At 41.7% G+C, this 18,361-nt stretch overlaps 1 protein-coding gene across 1 annotated transcript in view; it reads left to right on the top strand.

Annotated features, from left to right (window-relative positions):
* The first annotated feature begins 738 nt into the window (after nt 1–738).
* TMOD3 (tropomodulin 3) overlaps nt 739–18,361 on the top strand; it is an 86,997-nt gene continuing 69,374 nt past the window's right edge. The window contains exon 1 of the mRNA XM_023589849.3: nt 739–1,018. The gene's annotated coding sequence lies outside the window, so the exon portion shown is untranslated. The remainder of the gene's footprint in view (nt 1,019–18,361) is intronic.

Below are 18,361 nucleotides of genomic sequence, written 5' to 3'. Positions count from 1 at the left end.
GAAGGAAATGTTGCTCTTAGCAAGCTGTTTTCTCCAATAATTTTCAGTAAACTGATTCATACTAAGATGCTATAGAAAATAAGACTTAGGAGTCACAAGACTTAATATTGGCTATCTTCTAAGAGTATTTGCAATTTGGCAGGGTTTTTTCTTAACCCCAAATCATCAGTGATCTTCATTACTGGGATTAGTGGGAGCCAGTTGCTGGGACATCAAATTCCAGGGTGTTTACCTCAGGTATAGATGCCAAGGGAGGTTTAGCCATTCTGTGGTTCTCACACTGGGCGTAGCTGGAATGTACTTGAAGCAGGCACTTCAGTCCTCTTGCATTTTTGAAAGGTGTCTCAGAGCTGAGCATTACTCCAGGGGATGGATCTACCTCTCCTAAGGAAACCACTAGGCTCATCACGCCCTTGAGGTGATGTCTGCTTGATTTAAGCCCCTCTTGTGCCTTAGCGTTTACTTTTCTATCAGTTTTTTCATGACAGTGTTAAAGGGTTCGATGTTATGTTCTCCCATTAGCAACAAGGACGTAAGCCTTTCTTTCCTAGCCCTGTCGTATATGCCTCTTGCCTCTTTACTAAAAGTCAAAGTAAAGAGAAAATGATAACAAAGTACTTCTAGTTGCTGTTTATCGCTCTCACAGGGTCGATGATAGGTATTTCCAGGAGGTGGGAGCATTCTGTTAGGATGAGGTAAGGTTTGGCTTCCACAGTCCCTTCCCTAGTCGTGCCCATTGTAAAGACCAGAGTTTGCGCTGAGCCTCGCCCTTCTCGCTCGAACTACAACTCCCAGAATGCTCGGTCACCAGGGAGTGCGCACGCGCGCCGATGACGGACGGGGAACTAGCCGCACCACAGCGCCCTGGAGTTGTGAACGCTGTAGGCGGGTGGGTCCTGCAACTCCCCGGGACGCAGACGAAGGCAAACGGGCGCGTGCTGGAGACCAAGCAGCGCCAAGCGGTCGCACTCCCAGCGGGTCTGTGAAGGAGGTGAGCCGCCCAGCGGGTGCCCGGCAGGTAAGTTCAACCTGGTGCTTTCCAGGAAGTCCTTCAGCGGGCGCGAGCAGGGAGTCGCACCGGCCATGGTGGTTGAAGAGGGAGAGGTTGCTTCCTTCAAGCCGCCCGGCTCCGGTCTCCCTCCTTACGGGTCGTCCTTGGGCGGCAGGGGCACGCTGGGAGGCTGGCTGGGGAGCGAGCCGGCTCGGGTCGGGGCGTGGGGAGCGCTGGGCGTCGCCCGCCCGTGCAGGCGCGCAAGCCCCGAGCGGCTGATGAATCACTGGGGGCCCGTCCTCTCCGGGTTCGAGACCTGCCCCTTCCCCTCCCGCCGAGGCCGTGCGAGCTCGCCGTGCCCGCTGCCCTTCCCACACCACCAAGGGGGTGGCTCGCGGGACGATCGTCTTAAACGGATTTCTTCACCAAGACTCCTTCAAAGATTTCTTGAAAGTTGAAAAAAAAATTTAGGGCACACCCTTTTTGTGATTGAAATCTGGCCCATCTTGCATTCGCCGTTTTGGTCTATCTGTTCTGAGAATAAATTTCTGGCTCCCGTGCAGCACAGCTGGATCCGTCTGTGAAGTTTGTGTATAGGTTTGTTTTGAGGACGTGACTGGGTCGTTATATTTTTGCTTCCAGAAGTTGGTGTGTTTCCTCTGCAGGACTTCATTCTGATTAAAAACAGAAATTGGAAACAACCGCAGTGTTTTTTGTTCTTTTGTTTTGTTTTTAAAATTATCTTTAGTTAAGAATCACATTTGCAACTTGCCACTTGGCTCCTCTTAAAACCAAAAGTCTTCTGGTAATGAACACTGCAGTAAAACTTACCCCAGGAGGTCATACTTCAACAGGAAATAAGCCCTTGGAGATTTAAGCTTGTTATGTGCGGTCTCCCGTGATTTGTAACATTTTCATACAGCTCGGGTTTCTTTTTCTGAGAATCCTTCAGATTAATTTTTCGGCAGATTAAATTGATTAATTGGCCTGTCAAAAATATATTAGTCTTAGCATTGTGTTCACAGCCACTCTCTAGAGTCAGTGCCGCCTCTAACTCCAGTGGAAGGAGGAGGGGTTAGTAAGGGGGTCTCTATACAAAGCAAACTGCCGGCAAATCAACCAGCAGTAAAGCACCGAGAAAGCTACTGGCTACAAAAGCCGCTCCTAAGAGTGCGCCCTCTACTGGAGGGGTGAAGAAACCTCATCATTACAGTCCTGGTACCGTGGCATGCTGTGAAATTAGACGGTATCGAAAGTCCACTGAATTCACAAACTTCCCTTCCAGCATGTGGTGCAAGAAATTGCTCAGGACTTCAAAACACATATGCACTTCTAGAGAGCAGCTATTGGTGCTTTGCAGGAGGCAAATGAGGCCTATTCGGCTTTTCTCCTGGGACCTTCCATGTGGGAAGCAGGTGCTCAACTGCTTGAGCCACATCCGCTCCCCTGGCTGGCTTTTTGAAGATACAACCTATATGCTATCCATGGCAAACATGTAACAATTTTTCCAGAGGACATCCAGCTAGCTCGCTGCATATGTGCTTAAGAATCTATATGGAAAGCGAACTTGGCTCAATGGATAGAGAGTCTGCCTACCACATGGGAGGTCCACGGTTCAAACCCGTGTGGAGCTGGTCCACGCACAATGCTGATGCGCACAAGAAGTGCCCTGCTACGCAGGGGTGTCCCCCACGTAGGGGAGCCCCACGTGCAAGGAGTGGGCGTAAGGAGAGCTGCCCAGTGCAAAAGAAAGTTCAGCCTGCCCAGGAGTGGTGCTGCACACATGGAGAGCTAACGCAGCAAGATGCCTCAACAACAACAAAAAACATGACACAGATTCCCGGTGCCACTGACAAGAGTTGAAGCAGACATAGAAGAACTCACAGTGAATGGACACAGACAGCAGACAACTGGGGGAGGGGCGGGGAGAGGGCGGGGAAAATGGGAGGGAGAGAAAAAAAAAAATCTACTGTGGGGAAGCAGGTGTGACTCAAGTGATTGGGGACCCTTCTACCATATAGAAGATCCTGGGTTTGGATTCCTGGAACCTCCTGGTGAAAGCAAGCTAGCCCATGCAGAAAGCTGGCCTGAGCAGAGAGCTGGCGCAGCAAGAAGCAACAAAAAGAGACACAGAGGGAAGCGGACTTGGCCCAGTGACTAGGGTGTCCGTCTACCACATGGGAGGTCCGCAGTTCAAACCCTGGGCCTCGACCCATGTGGAGCTGGCCCATGCACAGTGCTGATGCGTGCGAGGGGTGCCCTGCCACGCAGGGGTGTCCCCCGCGTAGGGGAGCCCCACGCACAAGGAGTGCGCCCCGTAAGGAGAGCCACCCAGCGCCAAAGAAAGTCCAGCCTGCCCAGGAATGGCACTGCACACATGGAGAGCTGACACAGCAAGTGACGCAACAAAAAGAAACACAGATTCCCGGTGCCGCTGATAAGGATAGAAGCGGTCACAGAAGAACACACAGTGAATGGACACGGAGAGCAGACAACTGGGGGTGGGGGTAGAAATAAATAAAAAATAAAAATCTAAAAAAAAAAAAAAGAAACACAGAGGAGAGACAGTCTAAGAGACGCAGCAGGCCAGGGAACCAAGGTGGTGCAAAAGATTGAGTGCCTCTCTTCCACTTTGGAAGGTCCCAGGATGGGTTCCTGGTGCTGCCTAAAGAAAAAACAAGGAGACACAGAACAACACCTAGCGAATTAACACAGAGAGCAGAGAGTGAGCGCAAACAATGGTGGAAGGAGAACATTAGATATTTTCTTTTCCAGGGGATCAGAAGATACCTAAGTATATGATAGTGAATGGGAAAAATAGGGGACAGAAATCAGGTATTGGCAGTTTTTCCATTTTTATTTGTGTGTGAATTTTTAATATAAATGCAGGGACATAAAGCATTAATGCAAGTCAAAATGTTTCAGTGAACAAATTTCAATAGTTCGATTTTATAACAATTATAAATAAATCAGCTAAGTTTTTCTGGACGATGTCAGCATTTGGATTTTTTAAATACAAATAAATTTCTTGTTGATGGCAAGTAAATGGTAATTGTAGAATTTTTATCATACAGTAGATTCCATCTATTCACTTTTTTATAACTTAGTTGTCCTGCATGCAAGTATATGTTTTTAATGTTGACTGTCTTCTGTGCTGTTACTGAAAGTTTGTTATTAAAATACAATAAACTACAAAAATATATATATTAGGCTTAGAAAAATAGCTTTGTCTGGATTCCATTTACTCTTTCTTTTTTTTTTTTTAAAGATTTATTTATTTATTTCTCTCTCTCCCCTTCTTCCCCACCCCGGTTGTCTGTTCTCTGTGTTTATTTGCTGTGTCTTCTTCTTTGTCCACTTCTGTTGTTGTCAGCGGCACGGGAATCTGGGTTTCCTTTTGTTGCGTCATCTTGTTGTGTCAGCTCTCCGTGTGTGCGGCACCATTCCTGGGCAGGCTGCACTTTCTTTCACCCTGGGTGGCTCTCCTTACAGGGTGCACTCCTTGCACGTGGAGCTCCCCTACATGGGGGACACCCCCGCATGGCACGGCACTCCTTGCGCGCATCAGCCCTGCGCATGGGCCAGCTCCACACGGGTCAAGGAGGCCTGGGGTTTGAACCGCGGACCTCCCGTGTGGTAGACAGACGCCCTAACCACTGGGCCAAGTCCGCCGCTTCCATTTACTCTTGCTAGGCTCTTCTTCCTAACTCCAGGCACTTTTCTATACTAGCTCTTCTTTAAGAGGCCACAATCATTTTAATATACTTACAATCCCTTTTCAAACACATTCCTATAAAAAGGACAAAAGGGGAGTTAAAATATGAGTTCAAATATATTAAAGCTCTTTTACCTTGCTTGCTTTTGCATCTCTCAGAATTTTAATTTGCTTATTTTTATATATTTTTATTTTTTTATTTTAAAAGAAGCTTAAGATTACATAAATGTTACATCAAAAATATAGGGGATTCCCATATTCTCCACCCCCTTCCTCTGCCACACTTTTCCCCATTGACAACATCTTTCATTAGTGTGGTACATTTGTTATAATTGATGAACACACAGTGAAGTATTGCTACTAACTATGGTCTATAGTTTACAATAAATCTTAAATTTTGCACTGCACAATTTTATAGGTTTTGACAAAATGTATAATGGCCTGTATCCGTCACTACAATGACAAGCAGAACAATTCCAGTGTCTCCCAGATGTTCCATGTTATACCTATTCTTCCCTCTCCCACCCCTCAGAACCTCTGGTGACACCTGCCTTTATATCAGTGCTACAAGTTCTTCCGGGACTGGAATAATAATAACTCTACTTTAGTCCATAGTTGCATTCCTCCCTTATATTTGTTCATTCCTCAATTTGAGGATTTTGGGATGGTGATGCCATCTCTGCTTCTAATTGAGGTGGGGCTTAGATCCCATGGGGCAGACAGGTGAAATTGTCTTGCTAATTTGCTTATTTTTAGTATGAGGTTGTTGGACCAGATGACCCCCCAGATATCTAGCCCTAGATATCTCTGATTTTTAAAACTTCATTATGTTATTCATTCAGGAAACACTGGTCACTTGTATCATTCCAAGACATGTGCTAAGCATGAAAGATGAAAAGTTAGTAACATAAGATAGCTGTTCTTGAAAACGTCACCGACCTCCTGCTCAATTTCCTTTAACAACTAATTCCAAAGTTTTGTGGTATACATTTCAGGTCAAATTACTCTGTGATTAATGCTTCACCTGAAATTAAATACATACGGGTCAACTCCATAACAATTATCTGTTTTACTCTGATCAAAGATTTTCAAGTCTCAGCTTTTACATAAAAAATAAGGGAAGCAGATGTGGCTCAACCAGTTGGGTGCCGGCTTACCATATGGAAGGTTCTGGGTTCAGTCCTGGTGCTTCCAAAAGAAGACAAGCAGATGCCACCCCACCACAAACAAGCTAGACTGCCGCCCCTGCCGCAATGAGCAGATGCCACAAGACAGCAAAAACCACAGCAGGGAATGGTTGTGGTTCACGCCATTGGACACTCCCCTCTTATGTGGGAGGTCCTGGGTTTGGTTCCCCATGCCTCCTGGAGAAGGCAAGCAAACGATGAGCAGAAAGACGAGAGAACCATGGTGGGGCGGGAGGTAAGTAAATAAATCTTTATAAAAATTTTAAATCAGTTTCAGGGGAGTGGGTGTAGCTCAGTGGTTGAGCACCTGCTTCCCATGTACAAGCTCCCAGGTTCAATTCCTAGTACCTCCTAAAAAATCACATGCATATATTAAGGGCCAACATGGTGTAGGGTGGGTGCTTCTGAAACTTTAACATGCATAATTCCGCTGGGAACTTGTTAAAACATCCATTCTGATTCAGGAGGTTTGAAGTGGGGCCCTAGAATCTGCATGTCTGATGGGTGATGCTGCTGTTGCTGTGGGAGACCACACTTTGTGTAACAAAGGTTGGGAAATCGTTTTAAAGGCGTTTATCATGAAAATGTAAAGACAGGTGCGGATAGCTATGATATTAAGTGCATAACAATGGCTTTTTCCATCTAAATTTTTAAAAGTAATTCTATTCACTCAAACAAAAATAATTGCCTTCACAATAAATTTTTCTCTGTTCTTTCTCCTTTTTTCTCTCTCTTCCTTGTTTCTATTTGTTGTATCCTCTTAGCTTTTTTTTCTCTCCTTCTCTTCCACCCTTAACAGTTTTCATTCTCATTAATTCAGTAATTCACTAATTCCGCTGGTATGTGTTTTGCTCCATCCTGCTAAGGCACTGTCTTCGGTTTGTGATGAATGCAGACTTATAAGACATGGTTCCTGTCTGGGAGCTTACTCTCTGTAGCAGTTTGGCATTGTTGATGAATTCCAAAAATAGTTATTGGATTATGTTTGTAAACTGGTCTGTCAGAGGTAAACACTTTTAATTGATAAAATTATGATTAGGACTTCGATTGGGCCAGTCAGTAGGGCATTGAGTCCCCACCCCTTGGTGGGCAGGGACTCACAGAGACAGAGTTGGGAGTTTTGAGCTGGAGCCTGGGAAGTAAACACACAGGAGAAGAACACAGAGGAATAGTGATGGCTCCTTAGACATGGCAGAAGCTGGGGTGAGAGAGAGAGAGAGAGCCATTTGCCTGATAGTTTACGGCTGGCCTTGTGGAGAAAGCATAGCAGCTGAACCCAGAAAGAAGCCCTGGGAGAGAGGAACCCAGGAAGCCTGAACTCTTGGCAGATGTCTGCAGCCATCTTGCTCCAACACGTGGAAATAGACTTTGGTGAAGGAAGTAACTCATGCATTATGGCCTGGTAACTGTAAGCTCCTATACCAAATAAATACCCTTTATAAAAGCCAACAGATTTCTGGTATTTTGCATCAGCACCCCTTTGGCAGACTAATACACTTTCTTTGATACTAGGCATGAGTACTTGTTTCAAGTACAGACAGCTCTATAAAAGCCATCTGTAGGGAATATACTCATATGTTAGGAGTTCAAAGAGAGTGCTGTTTACCCATTGTAGGGGTGAGGGACATATTAAGTCACCTTTTTTTTCTGCTCACTGCACATCTCTGTCCCCTCAGGCTGTGCTTTATATATTGTTTGAGTGTTTGTGACTTGTATACGTGTAGTGCAGTACAACTTCATACTTTTATTTCATTTGGAATCAGGTATGGACTGAGTACATGAAAATAAGTTAGATCTGAGCAGTATAATAAGGAAGGTGAGAGGCAGTGAGGATAAAAAAAATATCTGGATGGAGACCAGCGAAGGGAGGGGAAAAAAGGAAGATGAAGGGAGACAGAGGAGAAATCAGTAAAACAGTGACGGGGAACAGAGCTTGGCAGGCTTTCAGGTAACAGTCTAATGTACACTGCCCTTGTTATTTAGGCTGTGTTATCACTACCTTTTAAAATTCAAATTAGCTGTCAGACTAATTTGCCATGCTTTTCAACAGCCCTTACATTTAAATGTGATTACATTTCTCTTGATTAGAATAATTTAGGGCATTTTTCTCTAGACTGTAGTAGTGACTAAAGCAATATCATCCTCCCGACATTGAGCTTCCTTGCTGACGTTTTTGATTTACATATGTTATTTCTTCTCAGATCCTTTAAAACCACAAATGTAAAATCAGATTGAGAGAAAAATGTAAAGAAAACAAAATTCTGTTGGACCTCTAGCAGTTCATAAGGTCCATATTGAAATGGTAAAGAATCAAATTCAATTTGCTACTTAAAAAAATTAAATATATACTTGTATAGCTCTATCTGTAGCTGTAATCCATTGTTATTTATAGTAATGAAGGAATGGAGATGTAAATAATCCAAAATTGCAAATAATTGAAAATATATGTGGGATACTCTAGAAATTGATTTGAAGCAAACTCACTAACCTATGACTTGAAACAGAGATCTACTTTGTTTTTTTTTTTAATTTTTATTGAAGTATAATTAATATTCAATCAAATGCACAGCTCCTCATGTCCAGTTCAAGGAGTTTTGACATTCTTATACACAGTGTAACTATCACCATAACAAGATAGAAAACCTTTTTATCACCTCAGAACATTTCCTCGTGCTCCTTTCCAGCCATTTCCTTCACCCACCCTCCTCTAAAGGCAACCACTTTCTGGTTTCTACCACCACAGATTTATTTTGTCTCATCTTGGACCTCACATAAATGAAGCATACAGTATGAACTTTTGTGTCTGGCTTCTTTTGCTTAATAGTGTTTTTGAGACTCCTTTGTGTTGTATGTGTCAGTGGTTCTTTTTATTGCTGAATAGTAGTCTGTTATATGAATGTACCCTAATTTGCTTTATCTGTTTTCCTTGTGATGAAGATTTTGGTTATTTCTAGGTTTTGGCTATCATGGATAGGTTGCTATGAACATCCTTGTACAGGTCTCTTGTGGACGAGTGTCTTCATTTTTCCTGATAAATATGTAGGTGTGGACATAGGCATAGGGTAAATATATGTTTAACTTTATAATAAACTGCCAAATGGTTCCATTTTGTGTTCCACTTGCTCCATATTTTTAGTGTTGTCAACCTTTAATGCTGTCATTCTGTTTTTGTTTTTTCAGTCCTATAGCGAAGGATGTAAAATGCTATCTCTTTGTGGGTTTAATTTGCATTTTTCTCATGATTAAAGAAGTTGAGTGCTTTTTCCTGTGCTAATTGGCTATTACAGTATCTTCTTTTGTGAATTACCTGTTCAAGCCTTTTACCTACTTTTTCATTGGGTAGTTTGTCTTTATTGTCATTAAGAGTTTTTTATACACATTGTTTTTTACCCAGTCTATGGCTTGTAAATTTTCTTAATGATATCTTGATGAGAAAAATGTTTTATTTTTATTAAGTCCATTTTATCCATTTTTAATTTTTTTTAAGATTTTATTTTATTTTTTATTTATTTCTCTCCCCTTCCCCACCCTCCCCGCCCCATTTTCTGCTCTCTGTGTCCATTCACTGTGTGTTCTTCTCTGTCCACTTATATTCTTGTCAGCAGCACCAGGAATTTGTGTCTCTTTGTGTTGTGTCATCTTGCTGCGTCAGCTCTCCACGTGTGCGGCGCCACTCTTGGGCAGGCTGCACTTTTTTCACATGGGGCAGCTTTCCTTGTGCGTGGGGCTTCCCTATGCGGGGGACACCCCTGCGTGGCAGGGCACTCCTTGTGCACATCAGCACTGCACGTGGGCCAGCTTATCACACGGGTCAGGAGGCCCTGGGTTTGAACCCTGGACCTCCCATGTGGTAGGCGGACGCTCTATCCATTGAGCAAAATCTGCTTCCCAATTTTTAATTAGTATTTTTTGTATGTCCTGTTCAAGAAATCTTTGCCCACCCCCAGGATTGCCAAGATACTGCTTTCTTCTAAAAGCTTTATTGTTCTAGATTTTATATTTAGGTCTGTGATCCTTCTTGAATTACTTTTTGTGTTATTGAGTGAAATAGGAACTGAGGTTCATTTTTTTCCCTATACAGAAGTCTAACTGTTCCAGTAAAAGAGGTTAAAAAAACTTTCTTCTCTGGATTGGTATGGCACTGTGGTTGAAAATCAACCGAGCAACTTTGTGTCTTAGTTGTGCTTATATTACCAATTCCTTAAGAACAGGCTCTGGATCTTAAAAAAACTTTTATGTATCTTTCCTAGGCTGGGACTAAACTGAGATTGATTCAAGGCTAGTAGCAATATATTTCCTGATGAAGGAAGGCTAATTATGAATTTGTCCGAATTTTAAATAAAGACTTTTATGTGGATTGAGTTATTGTAGACAACTTCCTTTCAGTAGCATTTGCACCCTGTCCATAAACCAAGGCAAATGTTGGGGAGAAAGAATGTGATTCAAGCCCAGAGAGATCACCTAGAACTCTTAATAGAGCAAGTCTGTAAGGGAGTTTTAATATTTTCTTATTTATGGACTTTATCAAAATAGATGTAAATATATATATCCCACTGGTTTTATTTTCCATATTCCTTCTCCATGACTACATTCCAACCCTTTGTGACTTACAATTCCTGGATTTGCCTTGGAACACTTTCTAAGAAAGAGGTTGGGTATTTTTTCTTCCAGGCTTTATTTATTGATAAAAATTTTTTTTTAAAAGATGGCATTATTTTAAAATATCTTCTGTTGTGATAATATATATATAAAACATGAAATTTTCCATTTTTAACCATTTTTAAGTATACAATTCAGTAGCATTAATTACACTTATAATGTTGGGCTTCCATCACTACCTTTCATTACCAGAACTTTTCATCACCCCACACAGAAACTCTGTACCCATTATGCAATGACTACCCATTCCCTTTTCTGTCCAGCCCCGGCTAACCTCTAATCTTTCTGACTCTATGAATTTGCTTATTCTAGATATGTCATACATAAGTGGAATCATACAATTTTTATCCTTTTGTGTCTGGCTTATTTCACTTACCATAATGTTTTAAGATAGCATTATTTTAAAAGACCGTTATCCCAATGTCATTATTCTAATGTAAGCATTTCCATTTTTTTTCATTTCCCTCCAGGCCTTGATCATCCACATTACACATTACATATTACAAATAATATTTGTATACTATAATTATAGCCTTATAAAATATCTATGTGGATGTTATTTGTATACTATAATTTCTTCAGAGATTGAATTGTACTTAGTGATGCTGTCTCCATATGTAGGTCACCCTTGTTAGTAAAGACAAACAAGGCTGGAGATGGAAATGAAAAGACAAGGAGATTTACCAGTGGGTGATCTTAAATCCCCAAACTTAATAAAAATAGGGGGAGAAAAGAGCTAAGATTTTTAGACATAGTTACCCTCTATGCAACTTTAGGGCCACTTTGATTCCCTTATACTCTTAATATATATATGTGTATGTGTGTGTGTGTATATATAAATAAAACTACAGTTTTATTTTGCTATATATGTGTGTATATGTGTGTATATGTATATATACATACTAAGGAAGGAACACAAACACACCAAAACAAACTTACAAGATAGCCCTTTACAAAGAAACAGTGTGATGCATATCTAAACACGAACATCACTACAAGTAAATACAAGTGAATACAGTCCCTGAAGTACGTGTGAGAAAAAATGAAAATATAGTAAGCTGGGAGAAAACAAAGGCTGAGTTAGAAAAGAGTGCGTGAGAACAGGGACAGCAAGTTGAATTTATTTAAAGTGTATTCGTTCCTTAAACCTAATGTATACCAATTCCTTTGAGCAGGATATTAGTAATAGTTTTTATAAAATAAGGGGATTCTATATGGCAAATTATAACTAACAAAATACTTTGATTCCCTGGGTGAGGTGCTGTAAGTTTAATGAGGGGCCGTTAAGGAATATTCCCTCACTGTGCAGACCAGGAAAGGAGAGAAGGCCCTCAAATGGATGCACTTAAGTGTGGCCTCTACTCACACAGCCCTTACCTGGGGCAAGCCTGGTGAGATTTGACACTACCGCAAGGTTTATTTGCCTTTGAGATGGATTAATAGTAACCCAAATTAGTATACTTTGTATTCTTAAAGAAATGTTTGTTTTGTTTGTTTTGTTGTTGTTGTTTCCTCTTTAATATGCCCACTAGGATACTAAATGTGAAAGGGGGGAAAAGAGCTGATTCAATGGGGAGATATCAGTAAGTATGTGGTTATTTCAGAGTCAAACCCTCCCCTTCCCCTCTGTTTTGCTACTTTCCCCTCTGTTTTGCTACTTTGCCAAGGATCTACAGTTTATTGGAAAAAATCACAGAACCAGACAGAAGTGTTGCATGTTGTACTTGTACAGTTTCATCTCTGCAAGGCCTTCAGGAGAGCCAGGCAGTCAGCATCACACCTGCAGCTGTCTTCCTTCGCCACACTTCCTGAGCACCCATTAGTATTCCTGGTCAGATGATCTCACTGCCTACCCTCCCAAGACATGTAACGACTCCCCAAGTGAACTCCTGAGTCGTTTGTCACTGCCTCTTGGTCTTCCCTTTGCCTCAGAGGAAGAAGCCATGTCTTTTTGCTTCCTTTCTTTTCCCACTGCCAAAATCTTAGGCCGACTTTTATCTCTTTTTGTGTAGGATATCAGCGAAGCCCCTTGAAAGCAATGTTTATTTGCTCTGTCCCTGAAGGATGTGCAAGGATTTCATCATAAGAAAAGGGGGAAAGGATATTTCAGGTGTAATGAACAGTGTGATCCAAGGGTTGGAGGCAGAAAAGCATGGGGATGTATTTGCTTCTTCAGCTGTGATACTGGGCTGTGAAGATCACCCTTTCACTTTTACTTTTCTCCCTCTCCTTTTTCTGGATCCTGTTCCTGCCCTCACTTTGCAGCCTGTGCTTTGATCTTTTTGCTTTGCATATATTTCTCCTCCCCCCTCTAGCTGGCTAAATCTAGCCTGTCCTGACCACCCACAGTGATCTCTGAAACTCTGGCACTAATTGCTAGTACCTTCCTTTTGGCAGTTAATTATATATTTCCTTGATTATTATTATTTTTTTGATAGCTTAATGTGCGTGTCTCATTTTCCCAAATAGAGTGTTTTAGTCAAAGTTCTTAGTCTCCGGGACACAAATCCGTTTAAGCTAGCTTAATAGATGGTATAGTGGCAGGCCTGGGGATTGGGTTGGGTTGTTGCTATAAGGAGACTGACCTCCCAGAAATTAGTTACAGCTGGAACACAGAGCAAGCACCTAGAGAGCCCCCTGTCCTTTCCCTTTGCCTATGGCTTACATGGGCACTCTTCTGCTTCTTTCTTTGCCTCTGCTTAGTTACAGGACATTAATTTTATTTTTGAAAATATTGCCCATTACGAGTTTTTTGGCACCCTCTTAAGTCTTGTACCTGAGGCAAATGTCTCCCTTCCCTCACCCTAGCCCTGGCCCTGCTCTCTTCTCTCCCCTATAGACTGACTTTGTCTGCTTTCTTATGGCTCCTCCTTCCCCATACCTTCAGCTTAAATGTGACATAAGACTTGCTGTATTGTTGCCTCCAGACTCTTGATCATATGATCTCACTACTTAGGTTTTATTTCCCAGCTTTCCACATTCTGGGAGAATTGGATTTGATACATCCTGTTTGAATGGGGGTTTGGGGGGGCCTATTAGTTTCTTCGGGCTACTGTAGCAAAATTACCACAAACCTGATCATTTATTCTTTCACAGTTCTGTAGGCCAGAAGTCTAAAATCAAGGTGTTAACAACTCAAAAACAACAACAACAACAGATAAAAATCAAGGTGTCAGCAGGGCCACTCTCTCTCTGAAGACTCTAGGGGAAAATATATTCTTTGTGTCTTCCATTTTCCAATGTCTTCAGGTGTTTCTTGGTTTGTGGTTGTATGACAATTTCTGCCTTCTTTTTATACACCCTCCCTTCTGTGTCTTCTCTTCTGTGTGTAGTCACTGGATTTATGGCCTAAATCCAGCACGATCGCATTTTGGGATTCTTAATTTCATCTACAAAGATCCTTTTTCCAAAAGTTTCCTTTTCTTGGAAACTTTTCTGCAGTTTCCTGGAGGTTAGGTCATGGACATATCTTTTTGGAGGGTCACAGGGGCTGAACCCTGTACCAAACAGCTGTGAGGGAGGGGGCATTATCTCATGTTTGCCTAAGCTGGCTACTTTACAGGGACTGGGGTAAGTGTCGTCCCAGACAAGGGGGTTTGGATTGGACAGTGTCCCAAAATATGATTACTTTGGTTATTGGAGGTCAGAGGGCAGTGACCATGCCTTGTCCAATTAATGTCTGGACTGCATCTAGCAGATTAGCAGCCAAAAAGTAGGTGTGCCTCTTATTTAATATTTGGCTCTCTGACCACTTTATCATTGGGATTAACTTTTAGGCATAAATAATGCTTAGGTTAATAAGAGCAATGTCTTTAATATTTCAAATAAATTACTAAAATTTGTTTTTATCCTCCTTTGAAAAAAATTTAATTTTGTAAACATTTTTAATGCTTAATCATTTTTATACTGCTTTTTGAAATTTAGTTTCTAGTTCAGGATGAATAAAGTAGAATATTGATAATAAGTTAAAGGAAAGTGATAAGTCTTTACTGACTCTGCTGCCAGCTCCGTTATAAAATCAGGTATTTCCAGTCCTGATCTCAAAGCTTACTGAGCCCCCTTATTATTTAATTATACATTTATTTAGTATCTACCAATGTTGCAGGCACTATGTTAGATAGTGATGATATAAAAAATAAGTCACTGCCCTCAAAGTGCTCCCAATCTATGGGGAAGATAGATATGTATCCAGCTGATTATAACATGGTGAGAAAACTGTTGATAGAAGTGGTGGCTTACCACCTCTCTTCTCTCATTTTTTTGTGTACAGCTATCACTCACTCTTTAATATTTTCTCTTTAACCCCTCATCCCTCCTATGTAATCTCTTCAGTTAAATATCAGTATTATATGAATCAGAGTATAGTACCTGATTAGTTACCTAACATTAATATAATAGTCCTTAAAAATGAACTTTGAAGATAATAAACTTTTTTTTAAAAGATTTATTTATTTATTTATCTCCCCTTCTCCCCCCCACCCCGGTTGTCTGTTCTCTGTGTCTATTTGCTGCGTGTTCTTTGTCCGCTTCTGTTGTTGTCAGCAGCATGGGAATCTGTGTTTCTTTTGGTTGCATCATCTTGTTGTGTCAGCTCTCCGTGTGTGCGGTGCCATTCCTGGGCAGGCTGCACTTTCTTTCACGCAGGGCGGCTCTCCTTACGGGGCGCACTCCTTGTGTGTGGGGCTCCCCTACATGGAGGACACCCCTGTGTGGCACGGCACTCCTTGCACACATCAGCACTGTGCATGGGCCAGCTCCACACGGGTCAAGGAGGCCCGGGGTTTGAACCGTGGACCTCCCATGTAGTAGACGGACACCCTAACCACTGGGCCAAGTCTGCTTCCCTGAAGATAATAAACTTATTAGCTAACATCTACTGAACACTTGCTCTGTGTCAGGCACTATTCTAATCAATGTGTATTCATTTTTATGTATGTGTTATATTTTGTGTATTCATTTAATCTTATATCAACTCACCCAGATAGGCACTGTTATTATTCTCACTTTATAGATGAGAAAACAGAGGAACCAAAAATAATTAAATATCTTGCTCAAGGTTACCAAGCTAGTAAGAAATTAAAACCTTTTTTTAAAAGCTATTTTGCATGTCATTCTTGTTAAATTGTATTATATAGTTTCTCCTGGTCTTCTTAAATGGAGTCCTTCAAACTTAATTTAACTGAGGTGATTTGGGGGACATAGAATTTCAAATTCTTTGTGTGCATTTTGTACTGTGCTATTGAATTACCTTCTGAGATTGTTGCAGTTTATACATTAGTGGTGACTCCTTTAAATTGTCCTAACTTTTGTGTTACTTTAATATGTATGGCTTTCTTCCTTCTCTCTTGCTTCCAGCTGTGGCTTCTTGCTTCAATTACTGTCACTTAATTTGCTTTTGTTAATGTGTAGTAACATAAAACTAAGAACATATAGAGGGAAGTGGATATGACTCAAGCGATTGAGCTTCCTCCTACCATATGGGAGGACCCGGGTTTGATCCCCGGGGCCTCCTGGTGAAGGCATGCCAGGACTGTATGCAAGCAACACAGCAAGATGATGATACAACAAAAGAGAGACGCAGGGGAGAGTCAAGGCAAGATGCAGCAAAAACTAGGAACTGAGGTGTTGCAAGTGACAGGGAACTTCTCTCCATATTGGAGGGCCTCAGAATTGAATCCCAGTGAAGCCTAAAGGAGAAAACAGGAAGAGAAGAAAAAAAGAAACAGACACAGAAGATCACACAGCAAACGGGCACAGACAGCAAACAGCAGGGGTTGGAGGGGGCAGTAAATAAATAAATCTTTAAATAAAAAAAGAACATGGTAGAAATTCTATGGAGGCATGTGAAACAGTGCAAAAGCTTGGTTTTTAGAGTCATGCTTAAATCTCACATCCACTATTGAGAAGTTAGATGTCCTTAAGCAAGCTCTTCATCCTCTGAGTCTCAGTTTCTTCATCTGTGAAAAGGGGATAGTATTATTTTGCAGGTTTATGATGAGGAGATGTATGTGGTGTCGTTCTTTGCATACAGCAGGTAGGCAAGTAAAAATTATTTTTCTTTTTCTCATTATTTTAGAATATGGTACAGGGTGCCTTTGTTAATTTGAGAAACTCAAGTAATGAAAAAATTGTGTTCTTAAGATGTAATTAAGATATAGGCAGGGGAAACGGATGTGGCTCAACCAATTGGGCTTCTGTCTACTATATAGGAGGTCCATGATTCACAGCCCAGGGCCTCCTGGTGAGGGCAAGCTGGCCCACATGGAGTGCCAGCCCACGTGAGAATGCCACCCCACGCAGGAGTGCCGTGCTGCATGAAAGCTGCCTTGCGCAGGAGTGCTGGCCAACGTGGAGAGATGGTGCAGCAAGATGACGCAACAAGAGACACAGAGGAGAGAAAATAAGAAGATATAGCAGAACAGGGAGTTGAGGTGGCACAAGGGAGTAATCGCCTCTCTCCCACTCTGGAAGGTCCCAGCATCGGTTCCTGGAGCCACTTAATGAGAATACAAGTAGACACAGAAGAACACACAGCAAGTGGGCACAGAGAGCAGACAACAGGGAACAGGAGAGGGGGAAGAAATAAATTAAAAATCTTTTTTAAAAAAGATATAAGCAGTTTTATTCTAGCACTTAAAATAATATTTACAGTTGATGTCGTAAGTTTTAATTTTAGAAACTTCCTGAACCTCCTGTTTTTGGTCCTTAAAAACGCTCTGCAACCTCCTCTCCTTTTCCTTCATTGAATTTAGTTGCTTTTACTTTGGCATAGCTCTCTTGGTTTCTCTCATTTGCTTTTTTTTCCCCCTATTAAAACAAATATAATAGCAAAATTAAAATTTATTTTAACCACCAATATTATTCCTGCTATAACAAAATTATTTTTTTCTCTCTCTCTTTTTCTTTAAATGTTACATTAAAAAAAGATGCGGTCCCCATATACCCCCACCTCCCTCACCCCATGTCCTTTAATCCCTTACAAAGGGGTTAATGAACATATGTCAAAGCAGATCTTATGACCTTGGGGGCAGTAAACCAAGGCTTTTGACTAATAGCAAGATTTCTAAGACTTCCTTTCTTTCATCAGTTCTGCTTTCTTCTATCACTGGTAATTTTTTCTTTTTAGACTTCTTTTTTTTTTTTATTTCTCTCCCCTTCCCCCACTCCCCAGTTGTCTGCTCTCTGTGTCCATTTGCTGTGTGTTCCTCTGTGACCACTTCCTTATCAGCGGCACTGGGCATCTGTGTTTCTTTTTGTTGCATCATCTTGCTGTGTCAGCTCTCCGTATGTGCAACACCATTCCTGGGCAGGCTGCGCTTTCTTTCGCGCTGGGCGGCTCTCCTTACGGGGCACACTCTTCACACATGGGGCTCCCCTATGCGGGGGACACCCCTGCATGGCACAGCGCTTGGGCCAGCTCCACACGGGTCAAGGAGGCCTGGGATTTGAACCAGAGACCTCCCATGTGGTAGGCGGATGCCCTATCCATTGGGCCAAGTCCGCTTCCCTACTATCACCAGTTTTAAATATTCTTTTGTTGTTTTTTTCACTCCCCCCAACCCCTTCCTTTTCTCCTTTCCCAGACTATCCTCACTAGCTTTCTGAGTTTCATTATTTCAGTAGTTTTATTTGGTTTGGTTTTTAGTGTTTGTGTGTACTTACCTTTCAAATGCTACATTTTTTCATTATCATTTACAATAAATTTTCCTGTCTTAGTATCACGAGAAATTGCACTTTTTGTGTTAAGGGTTTTGTTGCCTTTTATTTTGAAACCTCAATAAAAACCCTGTGAATACTGTCAGGCTGATG

Source organism: Dasypus novemcinctus, chromosome 3 (genome assembly GCF_030445035.2).
Source record: "Dasypus novemcinctus isolate mDasNov1 chromosome 3, mDasNov1.1.hap2, whole genome shotgun sequence".
NCBI classification, from domain to species: domain Eukaryota; kingdom Metazoa; phylum Chordata; class Mammalia; order Cingulata; family Dasypodidae; genus Dasypus; species Dasypus novemcinctus.
This window is presented reverse-complemented; position numbering and strand designations above follow the sequence as displayed.